The sequence below is a fragment of the Emys orbicularis genome, chromosome 8 (genome assembly GCF_028017835.1).
Source record: "Emys orbicularis isolate rEmyOrb1 chromosome 8, rEmyOrb1.hap1, whole genome shotgun sequence".
In the NCBI taxonomy this organism is placed as follows: Eukaryota; Metazoa; Chordata; order Testudines; family Emydidae; genus Emys; species Emys orbicularis.
Window position 1 is genome coordinate 56,488,204 of NC_088690.1, and position 24,243 is coordinate 56,512,446.

At 43.6% G+C, this 24,243-nt stretch overlaps 1 protein-coding gene across 1 annotated transcript in view; it reads right to left on the reverse strand.

Annotated features, from left to right (window-relative positions):
- Positions 1-24,243, reverse strand: part of LAMC1 (laminin subunit gamma 1) — a 136,671-nt gene that overhangs the window by 76,626 nt on the left and 35,802 nt on the right. The gene's annotated exons all lie outside the window — the stretch shown is intronic.

Genomic DNA, 24,243 nt, shown 5'->3' on the forward strand with positions numbered 1-24,243 from the left:
AAGTACCATTAAGAACGCAAGAAAAGCCTTTGAAATAACTCATGTAGCTGTGAACTGTAAGACTGTTACAAAGGTTAAAAGATTAGTAAGCTGTAACTCACATGTAAGTAGCTGACAGCATCTCATGCTATAGCACTCACTGAAACCTATCCATTCGCTTCCTTACAGACAATAGCATTTCACATCTCACATCTTCACAGCAAGGCCCTAACTTCTTTAGCTTTTTTTGGTGATGTTTAATGTCAGAAAGCATATGTAGACTTACCGCCTCATTCCTCAATTCAAACTCAATACATAACTCCAATTTTATTTTCCTATTTAAAAATATTTGAGTAAGTCAGTTATCCCTTAATATACTAGATTTTTCTTCTTCCTACCAGTCCCATGATCTTATAAAAAATGCATGCAGTGCAGTTGTAGCCAGGTGAACCCATTACAGAGATCTCGTGACCTTGTGTAAGCATCATCATCATCATCATTTCAGAGGATATCCCTAAGGATACGATTTTGCCATGGAGGTCACAGAAGTCACGGAATACGTGACTTCCAAAGACTTCCATGATTTCAGCCCCGGCGGCTGGGAGCTGCAGCATCCCATCGCCTCCCACAGCGGCAGGGAGCTGCGAGGTACCCCCACGCCTAAGGCAGTGGGCCCCCCAAGCTCCAAGCTGCCATAGGCAGTGGGGGTACCCCGCAGCTCCCAGCTGGCCTCTGGCCACCCAGCCCCTTCCCATTTTATCATGGATATTTTTCATAAAAGTCAGGGACAGGTCATGAGCTTCTGTGAATTTTTCTTTATTGCCCGTGACCTGTCCATGACCTTTACTAAAAATATCCATGACAAAAATCTTAGCTTTAAATATCCCTACCCAACCACTCAGGGAGAAAGGCGAACACCTTTGTTAGATCCTTTAGCATTAAACAGGCTAATTCTGGGAGTGGGAAGGAAAGGTTGGTCTCCTCTACAGGGTTGGGGTTTTTTTGCTTTTGTCTGTAAATGTGATATTAGAACAGATTTCATATGGATAAAATCATCAACAATTGTAATGCAAAATAGGTATAATTATGTGTCATACATTAAAGGGCTAACGTTAAAAAAGGGGGAGTAGCAATTTGTAAACTCTGTATTAGACACACACAAAAATACACAAAGACCAACTGAAAAGAGAAAGCATGAAATATCCTGCATGGGAGGGGCTGCATATGCATGTTCCATAGAGAGGACTGCCAAGTTTATTACAACCAGATATGCCACATCTGTTCCATTTTGCTTGCTTAGTGCCTGGACAAACTGATAAAGCACAAACTGTACTATTATTTTTGTTTTTTCCTTCTGTTTGTTTTTTAAATCACAGCTGCAGTTAGAAGCCTCTTTCTCTCAACACAGAAACCCCATTGGGCAATGGATTGCAGAACACCACGTAAATTACATGACTCTCTTCCAACCCCATGTGGTGATATTGCACATGTTCCAAAGCGCTGGTTATCCCAGACTCCACCCATCAATTCACAAAGTCAAAACCTTCAAAGTAAAATTCCTGGATTCGTTTTCTGGCAAAATACAAATGAAATATCTGTCAAGCATAATCAGCAGCAGGCGAGTTACCTGTGCCCCTAGAACACATATCCCAGGATTATACAGAGATAAGCACAAATTGTATGTGCTCCATACACAGCACCTGCAAAAGCTTGCAGATTTCCTCCAAACCACAAGAACTGCCATACCATTCCAGTTTCTCTAGCATTTGGTCAATATCAGAGGAAAACATGTCATCACCGAACAAACTATCACCAATATGACCAAAGAGGAAATATTTCTGGCCCACAGCAGTCAGTGGCTGGCCTATGGCCCTGAAATGTGGGGATTTATATCACTGTTAACCTATTAATGTGTCTGCAGGGGTTCTCATTATCCATAAGAGTGCTTCATCCTTTTACAAATTTTTGAAGGCCACGTCTACACTTACAAGCTTACAGCGGCATAGCTGTACCGATACAGCCACTGCAAAAGCGCTCATGTAGCCGCGTTATGCTGACGGGAGAGAGCTCTCACATCGACATAATAAAACCAACTCAACATAGCACAGTGCACACTAGAGCTTATACAGGCAAAACTTATGTCGCTCAGGGGTGTGTTTTTTTCATACCCCAAGCAACAAAAGTTTTGCCAACATAAGTACTAGTGTAGACATGGCCTAAGTCTTTGCCCTAAAATACATTGGGTACATCTACCCTACAGGTGGGGAGCACACTTCCCAGCTCAGGGAGACAGACATGTGCTAGCTCTACTCAAGCTAACATGCTAAAAATAGCAGCGTAGCTGGGGATAACATGGGCAGTGGCTCGAGCTAGCCGCTCAAGTGCGTATCTGGGGGGTCCCAGCAAGTTTGTACTCAGACTAGCTGTCTGAGCTGCTGCCCATGCTACTCCCAGCTACATTGCTACTTTTAGTACACTAGTTAGAGCAAAGCTAGCGAGTGTCTACACCCACACTGGGAAGCATGCTATCAGCTGCAACATAGATGCAACTCACTGTGGCACTAAATTCTATAGGATTAATTTTTAGTAATTTGTTGTCTTAAGTCTTATCGCATGTTCCCTTTTATTGTGAGAGTAGATGGGGGTGAACAACTGACCTTTTCTGTGCCATCAATTACATAAATTTATTATGTTACATACTTCTCCTAACCTTTCTACCTTGTCTTTCGGTGTGTAAATTTCTCTCTTTCCCTTCTCCAAATCTTTTCTATTTCCAATATGTCCTTTTTGAAATGGAGTGATAAAAAATAAGTACACAATGCCATGATACACCTCTACCCCAATATAACGCTGTCCTCAGGAGCCAAAAAATCTTAGTGCGTTATAGGTGAAACCGCGTTATATCGAACTTGCTTTGATCCGCCGGAGTGCGCAGCCCCCCCCCCCCCCCCCGGAGCACTGCTTTACCGCGTTATATCCGAATTCGTGTTATATTGGGTCACGTTATATCGGGGTAGAGGTGTATTTTAGGTATTACTCTATCCATTTCATATCATATTACAGTTTAAAAAAAGTGAAGTACCATTACACCCTGCACAGCTGTCTTCATTAACCTGCCCATAGTGGCCACAGCATCTAGGAAATTTAGAACCTATAATTGACCCTCATTGCAGTAGTGATAAAATGTTCTAATCTGGTCTATGTTATAGCTGCCATCATTGCAACCACCAGCAGAGCTAGAGTGATTAAAGTTAATTTAAAACCTATTAATATGCATGAGCAGTTCAAACAGTTCCTTCCAATGCACACTACCTTGCACTCATTTAGAGTGATTTATTTGCCAGCGGCGTCCAATAACCTAGCTTTGCCAGGTCTTTTGAAGTTCTTCACAATTCTCTCTAATCTTGACTAACCTAAATAATTGTCATCTGAAAATTTTACTACTTCACAGTTCACCTCCTTTTCCAGACCACTAAATATATTAAACATAGCTCCCAGTACAGATCCACGGGGCATCTCACTATTAACCTCTGTCTATGATGAAAACCAACCATTTAAAACTTTGTTCCTTTCACAATCAGCTTCATAATATTTCATCCCATAACTTACTCTCATGGAGGTTTTTATCAAAAGCTTTTTTGAAAGTCCCTGGAAGCTATGTTAACAGATTCTCTATCCATCTTGTTTATTCACCGAAATAATTATGATTAGCAGGAGAAGTATAACTTTCCTTTAGTGAAAAAACAGTGGTTAGTCTTCATATTGTGCTAATTAAGGCATTCCATAGCTAGCTTTAAGTTTACCCACCCCCTTACTAATTTCCCTGACACTGTGTGTTATATGCTTCATAGCTGCCATGTGCCCCTTGAGAGTGTTAAACAGTAACTCAAAGTACACACCTTTGGCGGGATTCTGGGAGAGGGTGAATTTAAGCTATCCTGGTCCTGGTGACCTAAGACACGTGGGCTGAGGCACTCCATTCCCATGATGGAGTAGCAGACAGAGTTGCTGCCCACAAAATGTGCCAGAGAGGACAAAGAAAGAAACAGTGCTGCAGCCTGTTGAAATCCAAGGAATCTTAAAGCATCTGAGGATCCAGCAGCTGGATTCCCCCTCACAGCACTTTGGTGATCTGCCACAGAGGCGGAACATGGCCAGATCTATGACCGGTTACTACTTTAACCAACCCCTATGTGCAGTGAATGTACTATCTTCCCCATGCCCATGAGTGGTTACTGGAGTTACTCTTTTAGCTCAAGTGGTAGAGGCTTGTGATTTGGTGTGGAAGGTCTGTGGTACGCTGACAAACTGGTTGGAGTTGTCACAGTAATTTAGGGTTGAGACAGGAAGTTTTTCTTCACAGCCATGAAGGCTAAAAATAAGATTAAAAAAAAAAAAAAAAAAAACCTAAAAGAAAACCCAAGACTACTGCACAATTGGGAAGCAAATTCCACAGCCAAGCAACCACAGAATATCCTGAACTCTCTGACCTGCTCCTCTGCATGTGCTTCTCAGCCACCTGGTTATCCTTTGCCTCTGCATATTCTGCCCAGATGCTTAGTTTCCTGCTTTCCTGGACACTCCTTCTGCACTGGCAGCTCTGGTCCCATTGGCAGCTCCTGGCTCTTCTATTGCTGGAGTTTCCCCCACTGGTACCTGGCAGCTCCAGCATCCTCTCCAATGACTCCTAGAGGAGGCAGCTAAACTGGCTCCTCCTCCTCCCCTTCAACTCCTTTTACAGGCATCCAGGTTTTCTTTACAATGAAGAGCTTGAATGCTTTGTAGAAGTAGCTGGAGTAGATATTGTCCAAAGGCTTCAAAATGTCCACAGCAGCCAAAGAGGGAAAGAGAGGATGCCTTTAAAGGGAGCAACAATCAACATCACCTTCTGTAGCTCTCAATTTATCTGACAGGTTTTCCACATATTAAAATAATTAGTTTTTTAGCTAGACAAGGTAGAAGTGCCCCCCACATACAGGTTTCTCCCACAGACAAAAAAATGCCAGCCTGTTTTCAGGGCTGATGAAAGAGGGGACAACTGTACTGGGGCCCCTATCATAGAGGGCCCCCCAATGTGCTTGTAACTGGGGTGAAACGGGAGGCTGTGGAGCCCCAGCAAACATGATGCACTAGAGCCCCAAATTTCTCTCGACGGGCTGGCCTGTTTTTTAAAAACTGGCATTTTTTTAACTAGTAGCTTAAATTCAACTGTTACTGAAGTCAAGTGACCTAAAAATCTTTGGATGATCATTCAAACTTGCTCACTAAACCCACTGCTTCAGAACTTACTGTAATGTATACACATGTTCTGCTGAGCAGTTTGCAATATCTAAATAACTTGTTATAAAACAGGATTCATAGAGACTGAGCGGGAATTATTCCCCCCTCCAAAAAATGAAAAAACAAAAACAAATGAACAAAGGCACCCCTTGTTGCAATAGCTACTAGCGGGCTGGCTCCAGACCTACCTCACAGCGTATCAGGGTCACTCTCCTACTTTTAAATCCTCCTAATCTGGGGGAAAAGGCTGAGGTTTTCTCTGACAGCAGCTGCCCTGGGTCAGGTAACTCATTTCATTTCTCTCCTAGATATAAAGTTTTATTAGAAAATGTTTACAAATAGATGATATAGAGTGTTGAAACTTCAGTTATTAGTCATCGGGAGTAACATACAGAGTATAGGGGGATGTTAGTATTTTGACGTTGGATAGCACACAACACACAGTCTGCAATATCCCCAATCTCTCCTAGATATATTATACCTCTTAGAAAAAGAACATGGATCTCTGTCTCAACTCCTCAATGATGCAATTTGGCAGGATTTACCAACATAGATCAATGGCAATAACAGCAGCAGCGTCAGTCCCAGTGTTAATGGAGTTAAAACACCCAATGTGAAGGTCACGACAGAAGCCACAACGTAGGAAAACTGGGACTATGCAGAGAGTCATTTCCCATCCTTGAATTTTCATAATTGCGCACTGGTGTTTCAGAACAGGCAACAAATATAACAAGGAACAATAATGTCATACCTACTGGTGATAGATTGTCCTGAATACTTGAAGTGGGAGGATGCAAATTTAACCAGCAATGTCACTCCCTTACTAGTTCAATATAACCAAGTATAATAAGGTTCCAGAAAAACTCTTCACCGTGTGAAGCAACAGCGTGTATGGGGACATTGTCCTTTAGAAGGAGAGCAGCAAGCAATTAAATGAAAAGCTGAAAAATATTAATCAATCACAGCAATTTAAGAGTGTAGTAAGGATCCAAAAGTCATTCATACACATCTGTTGGGTGGTGAGTCAGTCTGAATTGACATCGTAAAAAGAACAAAAGCAATGGCGGTCACAAATATCACTTTAGGAAAGCAGCATGAAGTTCTGTTCCAAGCCCAGCCCAAAAAAGGCAGAGAATTTTCAGCCCACAGCCAACAGCCTTTGAGAACAAACAACCCTGAATGTTAGGGTGATCCTGCCCTCTGGAATGAGGAATGTCACAACAGCTCACCAAAGTTCTTCTCTGACTTTCACAGCTCTGCAAGATGTTTACTTTAACAAAGATAAAGCAAGACCTCACTTGAGCTCTTCCTCCCATTCCATCTTCTCGCCTGCTATCCAGAGGCAGGAAGTGAATACTCCAATAATCTTCCCCCACCCTTTTTCATTCAAACATGCAAAAAAGGTCTAAATAAGTGCATGTGTATTTATACAGATATCCAGCATATGCACTATCTGTAATAGGCTTTGGGATTAGCAAAAGAAACTGTTTAATCTGACAGAGGCACACAAACTGCAGATCTAAAACAGGGAACCATCTGTCCTTCCTCTCTGCCATCCCCACCCCCTACGACTTGGACTATTCCCTTCAAAATGGGTTACAGATCTAGAGAGGAGATGCGTTCTACAATCAGCCTGATCTTTACAAATACAAACAGAGCGGCTGATGCACTAACACTGCCTGTTCAAGGTGTAAACATTTTTAGATTCTGCAGCTCTAAATGGAGAGGTGGCATGGGGGCTGCAAGTAAGCCAGCTAAAGACATCTCATTTATAGTTTGATAAGTAGTGATCGTCTTTGCCCAACTCCTCCATACAGCACGTGTGCAAACTCTCTTTAGCTGCTTTTGCCAAAAAGAGTTTCATTCTTTGGAACAGAGCTAGTAAGGATTTGGTTTGTTTTAAGTTTTCTGTATTACTTAGAGTTAAAAGTACGAGGATTGCTGCCCCCGCCTTTTTCATCATGTTCAAGAGATATCACATGTTGTACCAAGTCTGCGTGTAAGCTTCCGCCCTCCACTGGTCGAATATATTATCTGTTCTGTTCAGAGCCAGTCTTGAACTGCATCACTCTGACATCTCTTTCTGGATCTCCTGCCATCCATTTACAGGAACAAACCCCCCAAATAACAGAACTCATCATCTTCCCCACCCTACCTTTCAATACCACAAGCCTTCCTGCTCCCTACGCTCAAAACTTGGTGTCACCCTTGATTCTTATTTCTCAGTTGCCCCCAACATTCAAGCTGTTGCTATATCCTGCTTCTTTCTTTTTACAGCATACCCAAATCCATCCTCTCTGCCAAAACCCCCTTTTTCTATGCCTTGATAATATGCCATCTAGATGAATGTAGCCTCATATCCAACACTGAACAGAAGGGAACAGATGAGTTGAGACTGCAGAGTTAGATTTAAAGTGAAACCAGTGGTAGCAAAGTCATGAAAACCAACGTGGTCACCCACTGAAAGTGTGGATGGATAAAAAGGGCCTCTTTATGGGACAGACAGGAAGTAGGTAAGCAACAGGAGGTGGAGCCACAAACGAAAGACAGGAAGAGACCCATTAAAGCAAACTTGAAAGTTTATTGTCAAGGTCCAAATTTCTTCATCAAGGTATAGTCAAGATCCAGACTACAGAGAAAATAATAAAAAACAACAACAACAACAACTAAAGAAAGATTTCAGGGTCCATTCAAATGCGCCTGGCAGTCTGGATTTGGCTGCCTACTGACTATCTCTGATCTAGGGAGTAATTTAGGAGTAATGGAAATATTGGTATATTCTCCTGAGCTTTGTGTTTTGGAGTGGTGCAATGTAAGGGGAGAAAGGGAAGAAAGCTTTCATTCTGGAAGAGGATATTTGGAAGGGTATTTTTAGAAACTGTTAATCTGAAGTTTTTATAAAGATTGTACATACACTCACGAGCGCTGCAGGGAGAGGCCCTAACACAACCCCATTCGCCATGCACATTAAGAGCACCGTTCCATTTTGTACTGTAGATTGGACCTTACCTATGTTCTCACCCTTTGACTGTCCAAAATACAGTTAAGGTCTCTTCTAAACTACATGGAGCCATATTTTTACTGTGCTTGTGGACAAAGTTGTGTTGTAATCAGGACTCATTACTTATTTCTGGTTTTAGTATAATTAGGCAAAAACTTGGCAGAACTAGAGTAATCATGGCAAAATATACACAGATACACTTTGGATTTACTGTGTTAGGACTTATTTTCATAGTGAAAAGTCCCTTTAATGATGAAAAGTCCTACAGGAAATCTGAAAATTCCTGCAAGTGACAGACTTTTTTCCCCACACAAATTATTGAAACAAAAAACTTTCAAAACTTCTTCCACCACCACAAGAAAACTTCAGCCATGTGCCAAAGATACTTTGGTGTTTGTGCTATATTCCAAATTAAAAGAACAACACAAAGCCTAAAAAATTCTAGCTACTTTAGATTTTAAGTATAGTCAAAAGAACTGCACAGATTTTAAGTTGGTGGGAAATGTGAAAAGACAAGGTACCAAAGTTACATAGCTTCATTTTAATGTCACAGACTTCTCTGAACCTCACTGGAGATGATTCTTCTGTACACCTACTCCCAACAAACCTTCTGCTATAAACCCAGAAATCAAACACAGAAAGAGCTTAATTGCTACAAACACTGGGAGGAATAAGTTAGCGTGGAAGGGAGGTAGAAAAAAAAAAAAAAACATCATGCCACATGTTTTAATTGCATGTTTTAATTTCCATGATGTCAATGAGATGCTACTCAAGGAGTCTTCCTACCTCCTTTCACTGTGTACACAGTATTGATAAAACCAGCAAACCAATAAACACTACCAACAGCAGCAAATAAGATCTCTCACACATTACAGGCCATTTATCATGACTTATGATTATCCCTAAAATAATGGAGCTCAAAGTAAGTGGAGTGGGACGTGGTTCTACTATCTTGTTGAGCATCTGTCATTCAAAGATCTAAAATGTTTCACACAGTTTTCACACAGTTAAAACAACACCATCATGAGCGACATATCTTGAAAGCTAGTCAGTTTTATAAAAACATGTTAGAAGTAGTTTCTTGTACTACAGCAGTGAAATAGTTAAAAATATTGACTTTTGGCTTCATTAGATTTCAGTTCCAACACCCCATTGAGATGACTGAGGCAACTCGCATCTCTCAGAGTTATAGCTGCAGTTAGGGCTTCTCGAGTTTGCAGAGTGAGTCCAGTGTTGCCAACTCCACACAGCAGGAAGTCACCAGACAAACCCTGAAAAGTCACTGGATGTAGCTGCTTAAGCACTCAAAAGGAGTCAAAAATGTCACCGAACAAAATAATATATACATACATACATATACATATATATATATATACACACACACACACACAGGTGAGTATTGTGTCAAAATCATTCACAAGCAGCTCAATAGTGTTAAGAAGAGCATGGAATGAATTTTATTACTACATTCTGTTGCACACCAGAAGCAACTACAACAGTACACGGTCATCATCAGGATGGCTCCCTCTGCTCATTGGGAGGGAAACTGCAGCCCTCTGCTCATTGGGGAGGGCACTCTGTACACTGCAGCCCAGGTTGGCAGAGGTTGGTTTATTCAGCTGAGCCTCCCTTTCTTGCCAGCCTGGATTTGAGCCGACAGGTTAGTGAAAGGGAGAGCCCAGAACCAGAGGGCATTCACCTGACCTGAGCTCGGCACTGCAGAGAGCCCAATAGATTTAAAAACAAAAATCCGCTAGCTGGACCCCTTCCCCCCGCTTCCAGGGTTTCATTTCTGAAAACAGCTGGGCAGCTAACCTCAGGCCAAGCCAGGGGAAGCAGTAAAGGGGAGCTGAAATCAAGCTAGTTCCACCCTTGATCCTGTAGTAAGGGCTTCATTCCTGGAGGCATGGTGCCCCACCGCCCCATTGGGGAACATGACCCTGTCTCATCCCACCCCATCTTCCATCTGTGCGGCTCTCCTCGCTGGCTAGCCTGCCTCCCCCGCCCTGCCCACTTCATTAGCCATCTTTCCCTACATCACAGGGTGTGCTACTTACTATGGAGCGGTGAGAAAGAACACATTTGGGTAAAAACAAGCCCTCTCCAAAGTGCGCCTGGCTTTAGCAAAGCATTTAATTAGCCTCCACAAACTTCTTTTCCTCGCCTGCAGATTAAAGTGATCTCAGCCCAAGAAGCCCTGGAGTGTGACTCCTTCTGAGAACATGCTCAATTGAGACATAATGACATTGACTTGGTGTGCCACAGAATGTAGTAAGAAGAGCATGGAATGGATTTTAACAACACTATTGAGCTGCTTGTGAATGATTTTCTGACTACAGATATTGGTGACTTCTTTCTCTGAATGTCACTGTAATTGGCAGTGAAAGACACTAGATTTATCACTGATCACTTTGACACCTATTTTCTTGCTAGGGAAACCAAAAAGTCACTAAATCTAGTGACAAAGTCGCTAAGTTGGCAACACTGTGCAGACATCCTAAATAGTTTTAACACTATTCAGATCTTCTTCGCAACCTTGAGGGCTAGATTTTTTTTTTTTTTTAAATAAAAGCTCAGATTCTATTAAATTTTGCAACAAGGAGTGAAATTCTTACCAAATTCCACAGCTGTGGAACTGTGAAATACACAGGCCCCTGCATATAGAGCATGGGTAGGCAACCTATGGCACACATGCCGAAGGCGGCACGCGAGCTGATTGTCAGTGGCACTCACACTGCCCGGGTCCTGGCCACTGGTCCAGGGGGCTCTGCATTTTAATTTAATTTTAAATGAAGCTTCTTAAACACTTTAGAAACCTTATTTACTTTACATACAACAATAGTTTAGTTATATATTATAGACTTATAGAAAGAGACCTTCTAAAAACGTTAACATATATTACTGGCATGCGAAACCTTAAATTAGAGTGAATAAATGAAGACTCGGCACAGAACTTCTGAAAGGTTGCCGACCCCTGATATAGAGTGTGTGTCAGAAACAGCATGAAAACCCACAACTGCAGGCAGCAGTTTCCTACTGTCAGGGCCGGCTCTGGCTTTTTTGCCGCCCCAGGCAAAAAAGCCTCCGGCCGCCCCCCCCCCCCTTGCGGGGGGGGGGGGGGGGGAAGGGGGGCAGCCGGAGCCCCGGGGGGAGGGCAGCGAGCCCCGGCGGGGGCTCCGCTCTCCCCCCAGCGGCCAGGAGGAGGACGCGGGGGGGGGAGGGCGGCGAGCCCCGCTCCGCTCTCCCCCCGGCGGGGGCTCGCTCTCCCCCTGGCGGCCGGGGGGAGGGCGGCCGGAGCCCTGGGAGGAGGGCAGTGAGCCCCGGCGGGGGCTCGGCTCTCCCCCCGGCGGCCAGAGCGCCGGGGGCAGGGCGGCGAGCCCCGGCTGGGGCTCGGCTCTCCCCCCGGCGGCCAGAGCGCAGGGGGCAGGGCGGCGAGCCCCGGCTGGGGCTCGGCTCTCCCCCCGGCGGCCAGAGCGCAGGGCGGCGAGAGGGGGAGGGCGGCCGGGGGGGAGGGCGGCCAGAGCGCCGGGGGGAGGGCGGCGAGCCCGGCTGTGGCCCCGCTCTCCCCAGCGGCTGGAGCGCCGCGCCGCCCCCCTCCAGGTGCCGCCCCAAGCACAAGCTTGGTGGGCTGGTGCCTGGAGCCGGCCCTGCCTACTGTAACCACTATCTCAGCGGTTTCCAGATTGCAGGTTGTTAAACACCGATGGGTCCTTAAAGAACTTGCTGGTTTCATGGTCCTGGATCTCCTTGTTTTCAACTGCTAAGCTGCATTAAAAGAAGCTAAAAATATTACTTTTCCATGTAAGCAACTGTTGTAATTGCAAATTGGATGTTATATGATCACAAATGGGAGGAGAGGTGAAGTGGTTCACACAATCATGACTAAATGGGGGAGAGATGGACAAGTCACATTCTCTGTTTAGATGGATGCAGCCCATTCTACGAAGAGGCCTGGGAAACCCTTGACTAGCAACACTTTCTCCCAAGACAACTAAAGCAGTGTGCTTTGATTTGTTAACTTATAAGTAACACTCAATGACCAGGGTCACAGCATTCAGTTCGCAATTAAGAAGAGTTAAAAACCATGACCATTTACCAAGGTGGGTTTTTGGTCTCACTCAGGATGTAACTGACTACAGATAGGCTGCCCTATAAACAAACCAGAAACAGGGAAGTCTGCATGCTTTTGTGACAGAACTCAGAGGAAGGGCACAATATCATACACCACAGACGGGCATTAACCCAAACGAACAACTCATGGTATGGTAAGGGAAACCTCACAAGGGCACACAAGCAGGCCAAGACACCCCTGGCCCAATGGAAAACAATCAAAACAAATTTCTGCAGAACAGATGAATGACGAATCAAGTCTATTTGGGCTCCACAATTCAGTCTTCAGGATCCACACCCAGCAGCAAAATGTCAGCAGCTCTGCCTGTGCTGAATTCTGAATCAAGTCCAGTCCTCTCGGTAGAGAGGTAGGCAAGTCTGACTTCCATTTAATGAGTTTATGGCTGTATTTCAAGCCCTTAAAGACAGAGGTTCTCTCCTCTTCCTCCCCTCCCCAAAGCAACAAACCTCCAGCTCAAACATTTCTTCTGCACATTGGTCCTGAGCAACTGAAAAGACAAATGAACCAAGCTTTCCCCATTTTGACTTTCCCCCTCGTTTGTGCAAGTCTGATTTTACACAAAACAATTCCTAGAGAGACTAATGAGCAGGGCCACTGCCAGCAGCACGTGGATGGGAACAAACATCACTGTTCTCCAGGCCTGGGACCCCCAAGTGCCTCCGTTAAACACTCTGCTTTGCAACACTGCAACTGCAGAATGCACAGTCTGAATAGTATAGAGGAAGCAGTTGCAGCCGGCTAATCTGATGCCGCATAACAGAGCCAGCAGGTAGAGTGCATCTTGAACACATGGGCTTGTTTCCAAGCTGAGCAGTAAGAAGCAAGGGAAGTCCTAGGCATTTTCCTTTGTAAAGTTGAGCGAGCCCTTTGGATTTCATGGTCAGGAAGGAAAGGAAATTTGGGAAGCCAGAGAGGAAAGTACTAAATGAAGCTGACTCAGACCATTGTCTAAGGGAACAGTTTTGAAATCTTAAAGAGGTACCCAATTTATTTATCTGAAAATAAGTGTGCTTCATTAATTTGTAACCCAGAGGTGCAGGATGATATAGAAACAGAACAGACATCAAACTATTTCAATAGACATTGTTGCAATTTAACAATGTAACAGTAACCTGATGCCCACATCTCAAGGTGTGCCTGGATTACTGTTTGATGCTACAGAGATTTATTTTATTTTTAGCAGAAAAAAACATTTCAATCTGTATTTAAGCATACATTTTGAAACAGAGAAGGGACAACTGTTCCAGAGCAATGTTCAAGGTTTCTAAATTTGTTTTTATTCAGCACCGGAACAAAAACAAAACCTTTTAAGAGTTTGTGTTGGTGTTTGTTTTCAGATCAAAACCTGAGCATGCATGCGTGTCCACATCCCCATGTGTTCCTGTGTCCATCTGTGTGTCCCCATCTGTCTGTCCATCTCTGTGTGTGCATGTCTCTCTCTATAGTTATAACATATTAATTAGTTTGGGCATGGGCCTGGATGTGGGAGACCAGGGTTCAAGTCCCCACTCAGCCTGACTCAAGAGTGCAGTTTTTCATCCCAGATCACTCTGAACCAAAGGCTTGAACCCTGGTCTCTCTGACCCCAAGCCCAGTGCCCTAACCACCAGGCTATAGAGTCTAGTCCAATCAATCTGTCCAAACCTTCCCAACAAAACCTTTATAAAAACAAATACATCTCTGCGAAACATTTCAGCTTTGATGAAACAGCCCATTTGGGTGAAAGTTCCCTTTGTTGACAACTTTGGTACCAGCTTTCCTCATTAGGTTACAAAGGAAGCATACTATAAGGTAACCCTGTCTACATCTCCCCAACCTCCCACCCTGAACTCAGGAAACCAAGTTCAAAGCACTGTGATCTTTCTGCTCATTGCAGCTGCAGAGTAAACAGTCTTGTAAATGCAACTAAATGCACCAGCTATAAAAAGCAAGTCTGTATTTGTAATTTATGCTATTTTAGCAGGCACATGTATCAAGTCCACCCACCAGAGGTATCCTTCCTGAGAAATTCTCTACCACACAATGGTGCTTTAAAGGTGCGCTAGAGCACACTGGTCTTTAGAAAATATAGAACAGAGTCAATATTTAATGAGGTTACTATAGCAACAAAATGAAATCAAAAGGACATGTTTTCTTACAAAGGCTGGGTTTCAGAGGCCCATAAAAAAGGCACTAAGCTCACTTCTCACTAGGCAGACCCAGCATTCCTAATGTTAAAGTTTACTCTGATATCACAGAGCTACTGTCACTCCCTTGTAACAAGCTTCTTCCAGGAACTAGGGACCTAGAAATGAAACCCAGAAAATTCTGTCCAATAGCAAGTAACTTGAATAAATCCTTTTTGTTACTACAGTTCACACATGAAAGGTGATCCTAACATTGTAGAAGCAAGGCTGGGAGAAGGAAGGAGGAAGAAGACAAAGCACCAGCAGACTTGCCATGCAATGGACATGCTGTATTCATAGACTATGGATTACCAAATTTCTCTGCTTCCTTCACCCCCCTCCAATGAAAAAGCCCAGAAACCAGTTGGAGATTCTAGCCTGCTCCATCCCATTTTCACCTAATACTATGGACTGCAAGCTCTGTGTATAAATCAGGCTATTTTAAAAAGGTATTACAAGCAAAATGAAAGACACAAGGCAAAACAATTACTTTGTTTTCAAGGAAGAACTCCCACTGGTGTGGACATCATTGGCATTTAAAAACCAGAGCAGAAGTCCATTAAATCCACTCCAAGAACAAGGAGCCTTTTAGAAACTGCTCTGCTTCTTTAAAATGTCTCAGGTAAGTGAGACAGGAAAACATATCAAAGGCACACTATGAACAGTGCTATCAACATACAAGTCAGTCTTCAGATTATACATGCTATCACAGGTAAATTAAACCTGTAACCCGGGTAGTAAAAACACTGATTGTGATGTCATGAGTAATAGCATCTTCTCACCCTCTTTATACTACACTTTTATTATGTTTATATTATAACCTAGGCAACAGTTTAGGAAATCTCAGGTGTATTTTTGGCATCAACCTCTTTCCTTGCATCCCACATAGGTTCTGGGTAGACCAGGAAAATGAAATGTGGTAAAAACAAACTAATAAAAACATGAGGCTAACACATTTGCCCATGACTAGAGTTCCAGAAGTGCTATAATAATACAAGTAATAAAAATAATAATGAACAACACTGAGTACATAGACAAAAGGTAAACATGTGATAGTTGGTTATGGTCAAACCGAGGGTCCCTGTCTTTATATACAGTAGGTGTTAAGTGCTGTTTAAAAACATGTTAATTAACATGTTAGCTAAACACTCATTTTCCTAATCTAGAGAGAGCAATGTGGGGTAAGGGGGTTGAAATCTCTTTCACACTCAACATCCATGCCAATTCACTTTTCACACTTAGGGTACGTCTTCACTACCCGCCGTATCGGTGGGTAGCAATCGATTTATCCGGGATCGATATATTGCGTCTCGTTAAGACGCAATATATCGATCCCCGAACGCACTCACCGTCAACTCCGGAACTCCACCAGAGCGAGTGGCAGTAGCGCAGTCGACGGTGGAGCCACGGCCGTCGATCCTGTGCCGTGTGGACCCCAGGTAATTCGATCCAAGATACTTAGACTTCAGCTACGTGAATAGCGTAGCTGAAGTTGCGTATCTTGGATCGATCCCCCCTCCAGTGTAGACCAGCCCTTAGAACTAAAGTCAAGTGTATCATCAATTTAATCTCGTAAGAACGGCCATACTGGGTCAGACCAAAGGTCCATCTAATCCTGTCTTCTGACAGTTGCCAATGCCAGGTGCTTCAGAGGGAATGAATAGAACAGGTAATCATCGAGTGATCCATTCCCAGCTTCTGGCAAACAAAGGCTAAGGACACCATCCTGGCTAATAACCATTGATGAACCGATCCTCCATGAATTTTTGAACCTTGTTATAGTCTTGGCTTTTATAACATCCTCTGGCAAACAGTTCCACAGGTTGACCTATCTCAGGGGGATGGGACAATTCTCATAGGTCTTATTTAGGGGAAAAAATGTAATGATGCGAAGAGACAGTTAAGTTCTTCCAAAAGCAAGATAGGTAGACGATTGATTATTTTACTTTGTTCTCTCATATGATCTTGTCTTTGTATCATGTTAAAAATGGTAGACAGGACTGTACAGTTTTATATATTACCAATAATTAATTATGAATTTATGAAACAAATTAATTCATCTGGAAAGAAAAATGAGCTCATGCCTAAACTGGACCTCAATATAATGTTATTTGGCACCTTCCCTTCAGATTACAAATTCAGTCCTTGGCAATTCCTATTTCTGGAAGTCTTCATTTTAGGAAGCTGTACTGCGATTAGGATATAAACATCTTGAAATAGTTATGAATAACTGACAAAGCGTTTCCCAATTTTCCTTTTGGGCTGCTAGCCCAGCAAGGATGTGAAACAACAAATAACAGCACTTTATTTTTGCATGTTTGGAGGAGAGAGAGAGAGAAAAATCCTCCTTTGATACTTTCATATACGTATGAATATTCCCAAAAGTTGGTGGTAGAGAATTAATTTTGGTGAAGAGGGGCAGGTAAGAGTCCTAGCCACCAGTTCAATGGATTTTATTCACAGGGAGCAAGCATTGCTTTTAAAAGCAAGGTCTGGCCAACAGGAGGGCTGGAATCCCAGAGGAGAACAGGTTTGCCTGACTAATTTTAATCCTGTGTTTCACTACCAGGACTTCAGCCAGGTTTACAGTTCAAACTTTTACCAACATAGCTATGGCGACAAAAAGTGTGAAGAGATGTGATTTGTGACCAACATAGCAAAAGCCACTACTGCAGACATAGCTATACCAGCAAAACTCTGCTTTTTCTGGTATCATTCATCACCATTTGAGAGAGGTGGGGGTGGGGGGAAAGGGGGACGGCTGGAATAAGCTACACCAGCAAAAGCTGCATCTATTCTAGGAATGCTTCGCTAGCATAATGAACAAATGGTCCCTCTACCCCAGGGGTGGGCAAACTATGGCCCGGGGGCCACATCCAGCCCTTCAGATGTTTTAATCCAGCCCTTGAGCTCCTACCGGGGAGTAGGGTCCGGGGCTTGCGCCGCTCCAGCACTCCAGCTGGGGAGCGGGTTCAGGGGCTTGCCCTGCTCCGCCTGTGCCATGGCTCTGTGCGGCTCCCGGAGGCAGCAGCATGTCCCCCCTCCGGCTCCTATGCATAGAAGTAGCCATGGGGCTCTGTACACTGCCCCTACCCCAAGTGCCACCCCCACAGCTTCCATTGGCCGGGAACCATGGCCAATGGGAGCTGCAGGGGCAGGGCGCAGAGCTTCCTGGCCAAGGCTCCGCATAGGAGCCGGAAGGGGGACATGCCTCTGCTTCCGGGAGCTGCTTGAGGTAAGCACCGCCCGGAGCCTGCACCCTGACCCCCTTCCATGCCCCAACCTCCTGCCCCAGCCCTGATCCCCCTTCCGCCCTCCAAACCCCTCGGTCCCAGCCTGGAGCACCCTCCTGCACCTCCAACACCTCATCCGCAGCCCCACCCCAGAGAACACACCCAGAGCCAGAGCTCTCGCCCCCACAATCCCCTGCCCCAGCCCCGAGCCCCCTCCCGCACCCTGAACTCCTCATTTCTGGCCCCACCCCAGAGCCCGCACCCCAACCCCCAATTTCATGAGCATTCAGGCCCATCATACAATTTCCATACCCAGATGTGGCCCTCGGCCCCAAAAGTTTGCCCATCCCTGCTCTACCCACTATCTTGTCTTCTGACAGTGGCCGGTGCCAGATGCTTCAAAGGGAATGAACAGGGCAATTATAGAGTGATCCATCATCTGTTGTCCAGTCTCAGCTTCTAGCAGTCAGAGGCTTAGGGACACACAGATCATGAGGTTACATCCCTGATCATCTTAGTTAATAAACATTGATGGACCTATCCTCCATGAACTTATCTAATTCCTTTTTTGAACCCACTTATCCTTCTGATCTTCACAACATCCCCTTGCAACAAGTTCTACTGGTTGACTGTGCATTGTGTGAAGAAGTACTTCTTTATGTTTGTTTTAAACCTGCTGCCTATTAATTTGGGTGACCCCTTATTCTTGTGTTACATGAACGGATAATCAACATTTCTCCACATCACTCATGATTTTATAGGCCTCTATCACATTCCCTCTTAGTGATCTTTTCGAAGATGAACAGTCCCAGTCTTTTTAATCTCTTCTCATATGGAAGCTGTTCCATACACCTCACCATTTTTGTTGCCTCTCTCTATATTTCTTACTTTTTTTGAGATGGGAAAACCAGAACTGCACGTAGTATTCAAGGTGTGGGCATACCATGAATTTATAGAGCGGCTTTATATTTTTCTGTTTTATTATCTATCCCTTTCCTAACAGTTCTGAACATTGTTAGCTTTTTTGACTGCCGATGCACATTGAGCAGATTTTTCAGTGAAACCCCTAGCCTTAACTCAGTAACACCACACAATACCAGATAAGCAATATGTAACAGTAGGGAAAAAAAGACCTTACACGGTCAAATATAAGAGACAAGCAGACAAACAATAAAAGCAAATCTAATACTTATACTAGTTATAACTGTCACTTACATAATGCTTTTCATTCAAAGCCTTTTATGTTTGATTCAGCTCCGTAACACACCTGAGAAGTATCCGCTCTGTCCATTTTACCAAAGGAGAAACTGAAATACAAAATAGTTGTGAGCTGCCGAAGGGTACACTGAGTCAGTGACAAAACTGGAAATAGCACCCAGATTTAGATGCCCAGGTATGTGCTTCAGCCAGTAGACAATACACCATCTAGCTAGCTAAAACTGATTTTGAAAAATCCCCAAGACAAACAGAAAGGAAGTGTTTGGAGTATAAGCATAATGTGGTATTCTTATTGCCACTAAGGCTTGTAATACTATCCTTATTCATAGATAAAGCAGATATTTCTGAAGATAGAGAACTTCAGAAAATACATGTCAAAGACAAGAAAAGAAATGAATGGGGAATCTACAGTATGTAAAATTATTTTTCTTTGGGGAAGTTTATTTAGGTTGACTAGATACATTAAAGGAAAAAAGAAAGAAAAAGGAAGGCTGAAATACTTGCATGGTATAACCTCTTCCCATACACAAAATACGGAGGGGGGGGGGGGGAAAGAGAGGGAAAAAAAACATTAAAAAACCCTATAGGGTCCAATTAAAATTTGTCTCCTAATCTGGCTGGATACCAACTTTACAGCCAGAGTTGATATCTGTCTTCTTTTTTTTTTTTTTTTTGCTTTGGTATACAGATCAGTACAGATTCCAGTGTTGGTAAAGAACTGCAGACAGGAAGCAACACTGAAAGATGTGGGTTTGCAAGAAAACAATAAAATAACCACAAAGAGGAAATAAAGTCTACCACATGAGGAGCAGATACATTATGGGTAGTCAAGAACTTTTTGTCAAAGTCCAAATTTCTTTGTCAAGGTCCAGACTTCAGAGAAACAATTTTCACATCAAAATAATGATAATTATAAGTAAATAAAACCATTCAAAAGCATCTGGCGGTCCGGATTTGGCCTGCGGTCCATGTATTGGCTACCTGTGAGATATACACACAAACCCCAGCAACTCAACCACCTCTTGTCTCAACTCCTGCACAGCATGGAAGAGAAATTAGTGTAGAATACACAACGAATTGTGGGAAGAGGGAGGAAGAGGTTTCATCAAAAAGGCAGAGGAGAAAGGAAACCACCAATCTTTTCAACAACTAGGAATGTGAGGCTGTAATGGTGTACACTAATCTTACATATCATTTCTCAGGGTAAAACAAAACTACCAGACTTATTCCTAAATTTAGCATAGGAATAGAATGACCCATGGCACTGAACATTTTGTAAATTACATCACAGGGATAAATTAAAATCCTAAAAAGGTTTTATAAGCAGCATGCTGCTCATCCATGGCTGAAAAAAACTAGAGTCAGAACAATGTTTCCTTCCTGGCAAAAGTAAATCAGTGTAATTATTTTTAGAAAATGAGGGTCATTGCTATTAGTCTGGCAGCAATTAAAAAAAGCGCAGTTGAGTAACGTCAAAGTGACATGCAAATCCATAACTATTTTTAATGAGCTTATTGTAGGTTTATGTGCTAAATGCCCAAACAAGAGGGGGCAATAAGCTATTCAAAATATATTTTACTTGTAGGTCTCGAAGTCATGACCAGGCAATTCCCACACTACCACCATATTCCAGCAGAAATACAGAGTACCATGTAGTCACATTCCACTGAAACCAATGGAACCTGAAACCTGACTCTGTATGTTTAGAACAGAGGCAGAGTAAATAAGGGCTTGTTTTCGTACTATGTGGCACTGTTATGCAATTTTAATTAGGAACTTTCTATATTACAATTATTTGCCCATTACGTTGAGACAGCAACTGCTGGCCAGGCTGTATCCCCATCTTCCAGCCAATGTCTAGAGCAATACCTCCTCCAATACCTCTTCTTACATGATACCAAGAAATCTATTTGGAGACTTTCCTATGTGAAACTACATTGGGTGAATTGCATTGTTCAATTCCTAACTCCTCAAAGTCACCTGCCAGCTTTGTCATTCCATCTGGAAATTTGAGCTCACTCTCCACCTATATTGCTGCTACTGAGACTTTCATTTTTTTCATCCTAGAAAAGCTCCTCACTCCCCTTTCATGTTTCCCTTCTTAAAATCTGCACTTCTGGTTCTCTCATCTGCCTAGGTGAGCCCAAACTAGTAAACAATGGGGAAAGTGGGGGACTCATTCCTTAACCCTATTGCTTCAAATTCCAGCTGATTTTTTCCAAAAGAAATTCCTCATCTAGCAACAGATTGTTACAAAAGCATCTTCCCTATCTGCCCATGCAAACCTCTGAGGCTTGTGTATGGTTTTATACACAGTAACTCCCCACTTAATGTTGTCCCAGGTAACATTGTTTTGTTATTAGGTCACTGATCCATTAGAGACCATACTCATTTAAAGTCGTGCAATGTTCCGCTCTGCCCGCCCGGCATTCCAGACAGGGAGCGGGCAAGCCCCCGACCCTGTGCTCTGGCTGGAACACTGGGTGGAGCAGGGCAAGCCCCCATGCCCCGACCCCGCTACGCCTCTGCATCAACCAAGCTTCACAATCATCATCATTGGGGAGTACCGTATTAAATTGTTTGTTTAAAATTATTTTAAAAACTTATACGGTATATGTATATGTCTTGTCTGGTGAAAAAATATTCCCTGGAACCTAAACCTCACTATTTACATTCAATCTTATGGGGAAATTGGATTCACTTAACAGCATTTCACCCCAACCCTCTGCCCCAGCCCTGAGCCCCTCCCACACCAAAAACCCCTCATCCCCAGCTCCGTTGGGTCACGGGCATCAACAATTTTCTTCAACTGGGTCGCCAGAATAAAGTTTGAAAACCAGTGGATTATACAATGTACATGTTTGGGAAGGTTTTTTTGCAATCATAAGAACTAGAAAGAGGTTTTTTGCTATAAAGCTTAGATTCTGGGGCACTGGTCACACCTTCTTCCCTCTGTTTAGCTACAATTACCTCCAGAGCTGAGAGTCCAAATGGCATTGCCATATATCAGCAGTGGTCAGAACTAAGGGAGGAACCTATAGTGAGTGAGTGAGTGTGTGCGCGCACATATATATACACAAACTACATATATAATTTCCCAGGGAAATCTTCAATGTTATTACCAGCATAGAGGTAGGAGGTTCTCCAGCCTGAATCCAATCCTCTAGAATTGGTGTGAGATTTTGTTGTAAGGGTTTTTTGTTTGCCGGGGAGGTCAGAAGAGAGGGAGAATGTCTAGAAATTAGTCTATCCGAGCCTCTTGGATGACCAAAATATCTCTTCTTTGCTTAAAATATATATATGTTTTTCCCCATACACCTTGGCTTAACTAACATGCATGAGTTATCCTGATGTAAACACACAGTGATGACCAACCACTTTAGTTCTACTGAAAGGTAAAGTGCCTGGTCTTCGCTGTTTCCCCCCCCTCCCTCCCCCTACATCAGGGCTGCTTATGTATGTTAGTTAACCTGAAGTAAAAAATACACACTTTTTTTTAGCAGTGTAAGACAAGGCCATAAACTCATTGCAAGTTCATCAGTAGTACTAGTAAAGATTATCCCTATGCTCTTTTGTTTCCAAAGGATATTACGAGTCCTATTTTTGGTTGTATGGCAGAGGAGGTAGCCAGTTACATAAACTTTTCAATTAGACTAAATTCTATTAAGTATTCTATAGGCCCAGCAAGTTTATTCTCCCAAAGTGCCTCTTAAGCCCACATAGCAGGAAGAAATAATTCAGGCTTCTACATGTGAACAAGGCTGATTAACTTTTGTCATGCACATCTATCTACTGATCTGCAGTGGCTGCTAGGTTGGTCTTCCCGTTAAGAATTTGAAGTTATGCTAACGGTGTTCTGGGAAGGTGGAGTTCCTACTGGAATGGAAAAACCCAACCCATGGCTGTAGTCTGCATTTACCCTTGGGAGTTACAGCGACATATAGCTAAGGCACTGTAGCAATGCCACTATAGTGCCTGCCGGGTAGACATGACCTGCGTAAGAGGAACAATGTCAATATACAAGGCCCTTCAGTCTTAATTGTAATTTACCATTGTTCCAGGTAACATCTTAGCCCTGGTCTACACTACGAGTTTAAGTCGAATTTAGCAGCGTTAGATCGATTTAACCCTGCACCCATCCACACGATGAAGCCATTTTTGTCGACTTAAAGGGTTCTTAAAATCGATTTCTGTACTCCTCCCCGACAAGGGGATTAGCGCTGAAATTGACCCTGCTGGGTCGAATTTGGGGTAGTGTAGACGCAATTCGACGGTATTGGACTCTGGGACCTATCCCAGAGTGCTCCATTGTGACCGCTCTGGACAGCACTCTCAACTCAGATGCACTGGCCAGGTAGACAGGAAAAGCCCCGCAAACTTTTGAATTTCATTTCCTGTTTGGCCAGCGTAGAGAGCTGATCAGCACAGGTGACCATGCAGAGCTCATCAGCACAGGTGACCATGGAGTCCCAGAATTGCAAAAGAGCTCCAGCATGGACCGAACGGGAGGTACTGCATCTGATCGCTGTATGGGGAGACGAATCCATGCTATCCGAACTCCATACCAAAAGGCGAAATGCCAGAATATTTGAAAAAAATCTCCAAGGGCATGAAGGACAGAGGTTATAACAGGGACCCACAGCTGCCGCGTGAAGCATACCAAAGAACCAGAGAGGCAAACGGCCGCTCCGGGTCAGAGCCACAGACATGCCGCTTCTATGATGAGCTGCATGCCATTCTAGGGGGTACCCCTACAACTACCCCATCTCTGTGCTTCCCTCCTCCCCCACCCCTCCCGGGCTACCTTGGCAGTTATCCTATTTGTGTGACAAATTAATAAAGAATGCATGAATTTGAAACAACAACAACGACTTTATTGCCTCTGCAAGAGGAAATCAAAGTGGGGAGGTGAGGGCAGTTGGCTTACAGGGAAGTAGAGTGAACCAAGGGGGTGGGTTTTCATCAAGGAGAAACAAACAGAACTTTCACACCGTAGCCTGGCCAGTCATGAAACTGGTTTTCAAAGCTTCTCTGATGCACAGCACGCCCTGCTATGCTCTTCTAACCGCCCTAATGTCTGGCTGCGTGTAATCAGCGGCCAGGCGATTTGCCTCAACCTCCCACCCCGCCATAAATGTCTCCCCCTTACTCTCACAGATATTGTGGAGCACACAGCAAGCAGTAATAACGATGGGAATATTGGTTTCGCTGAGGTCTAACCGAGTCAGTAAACTG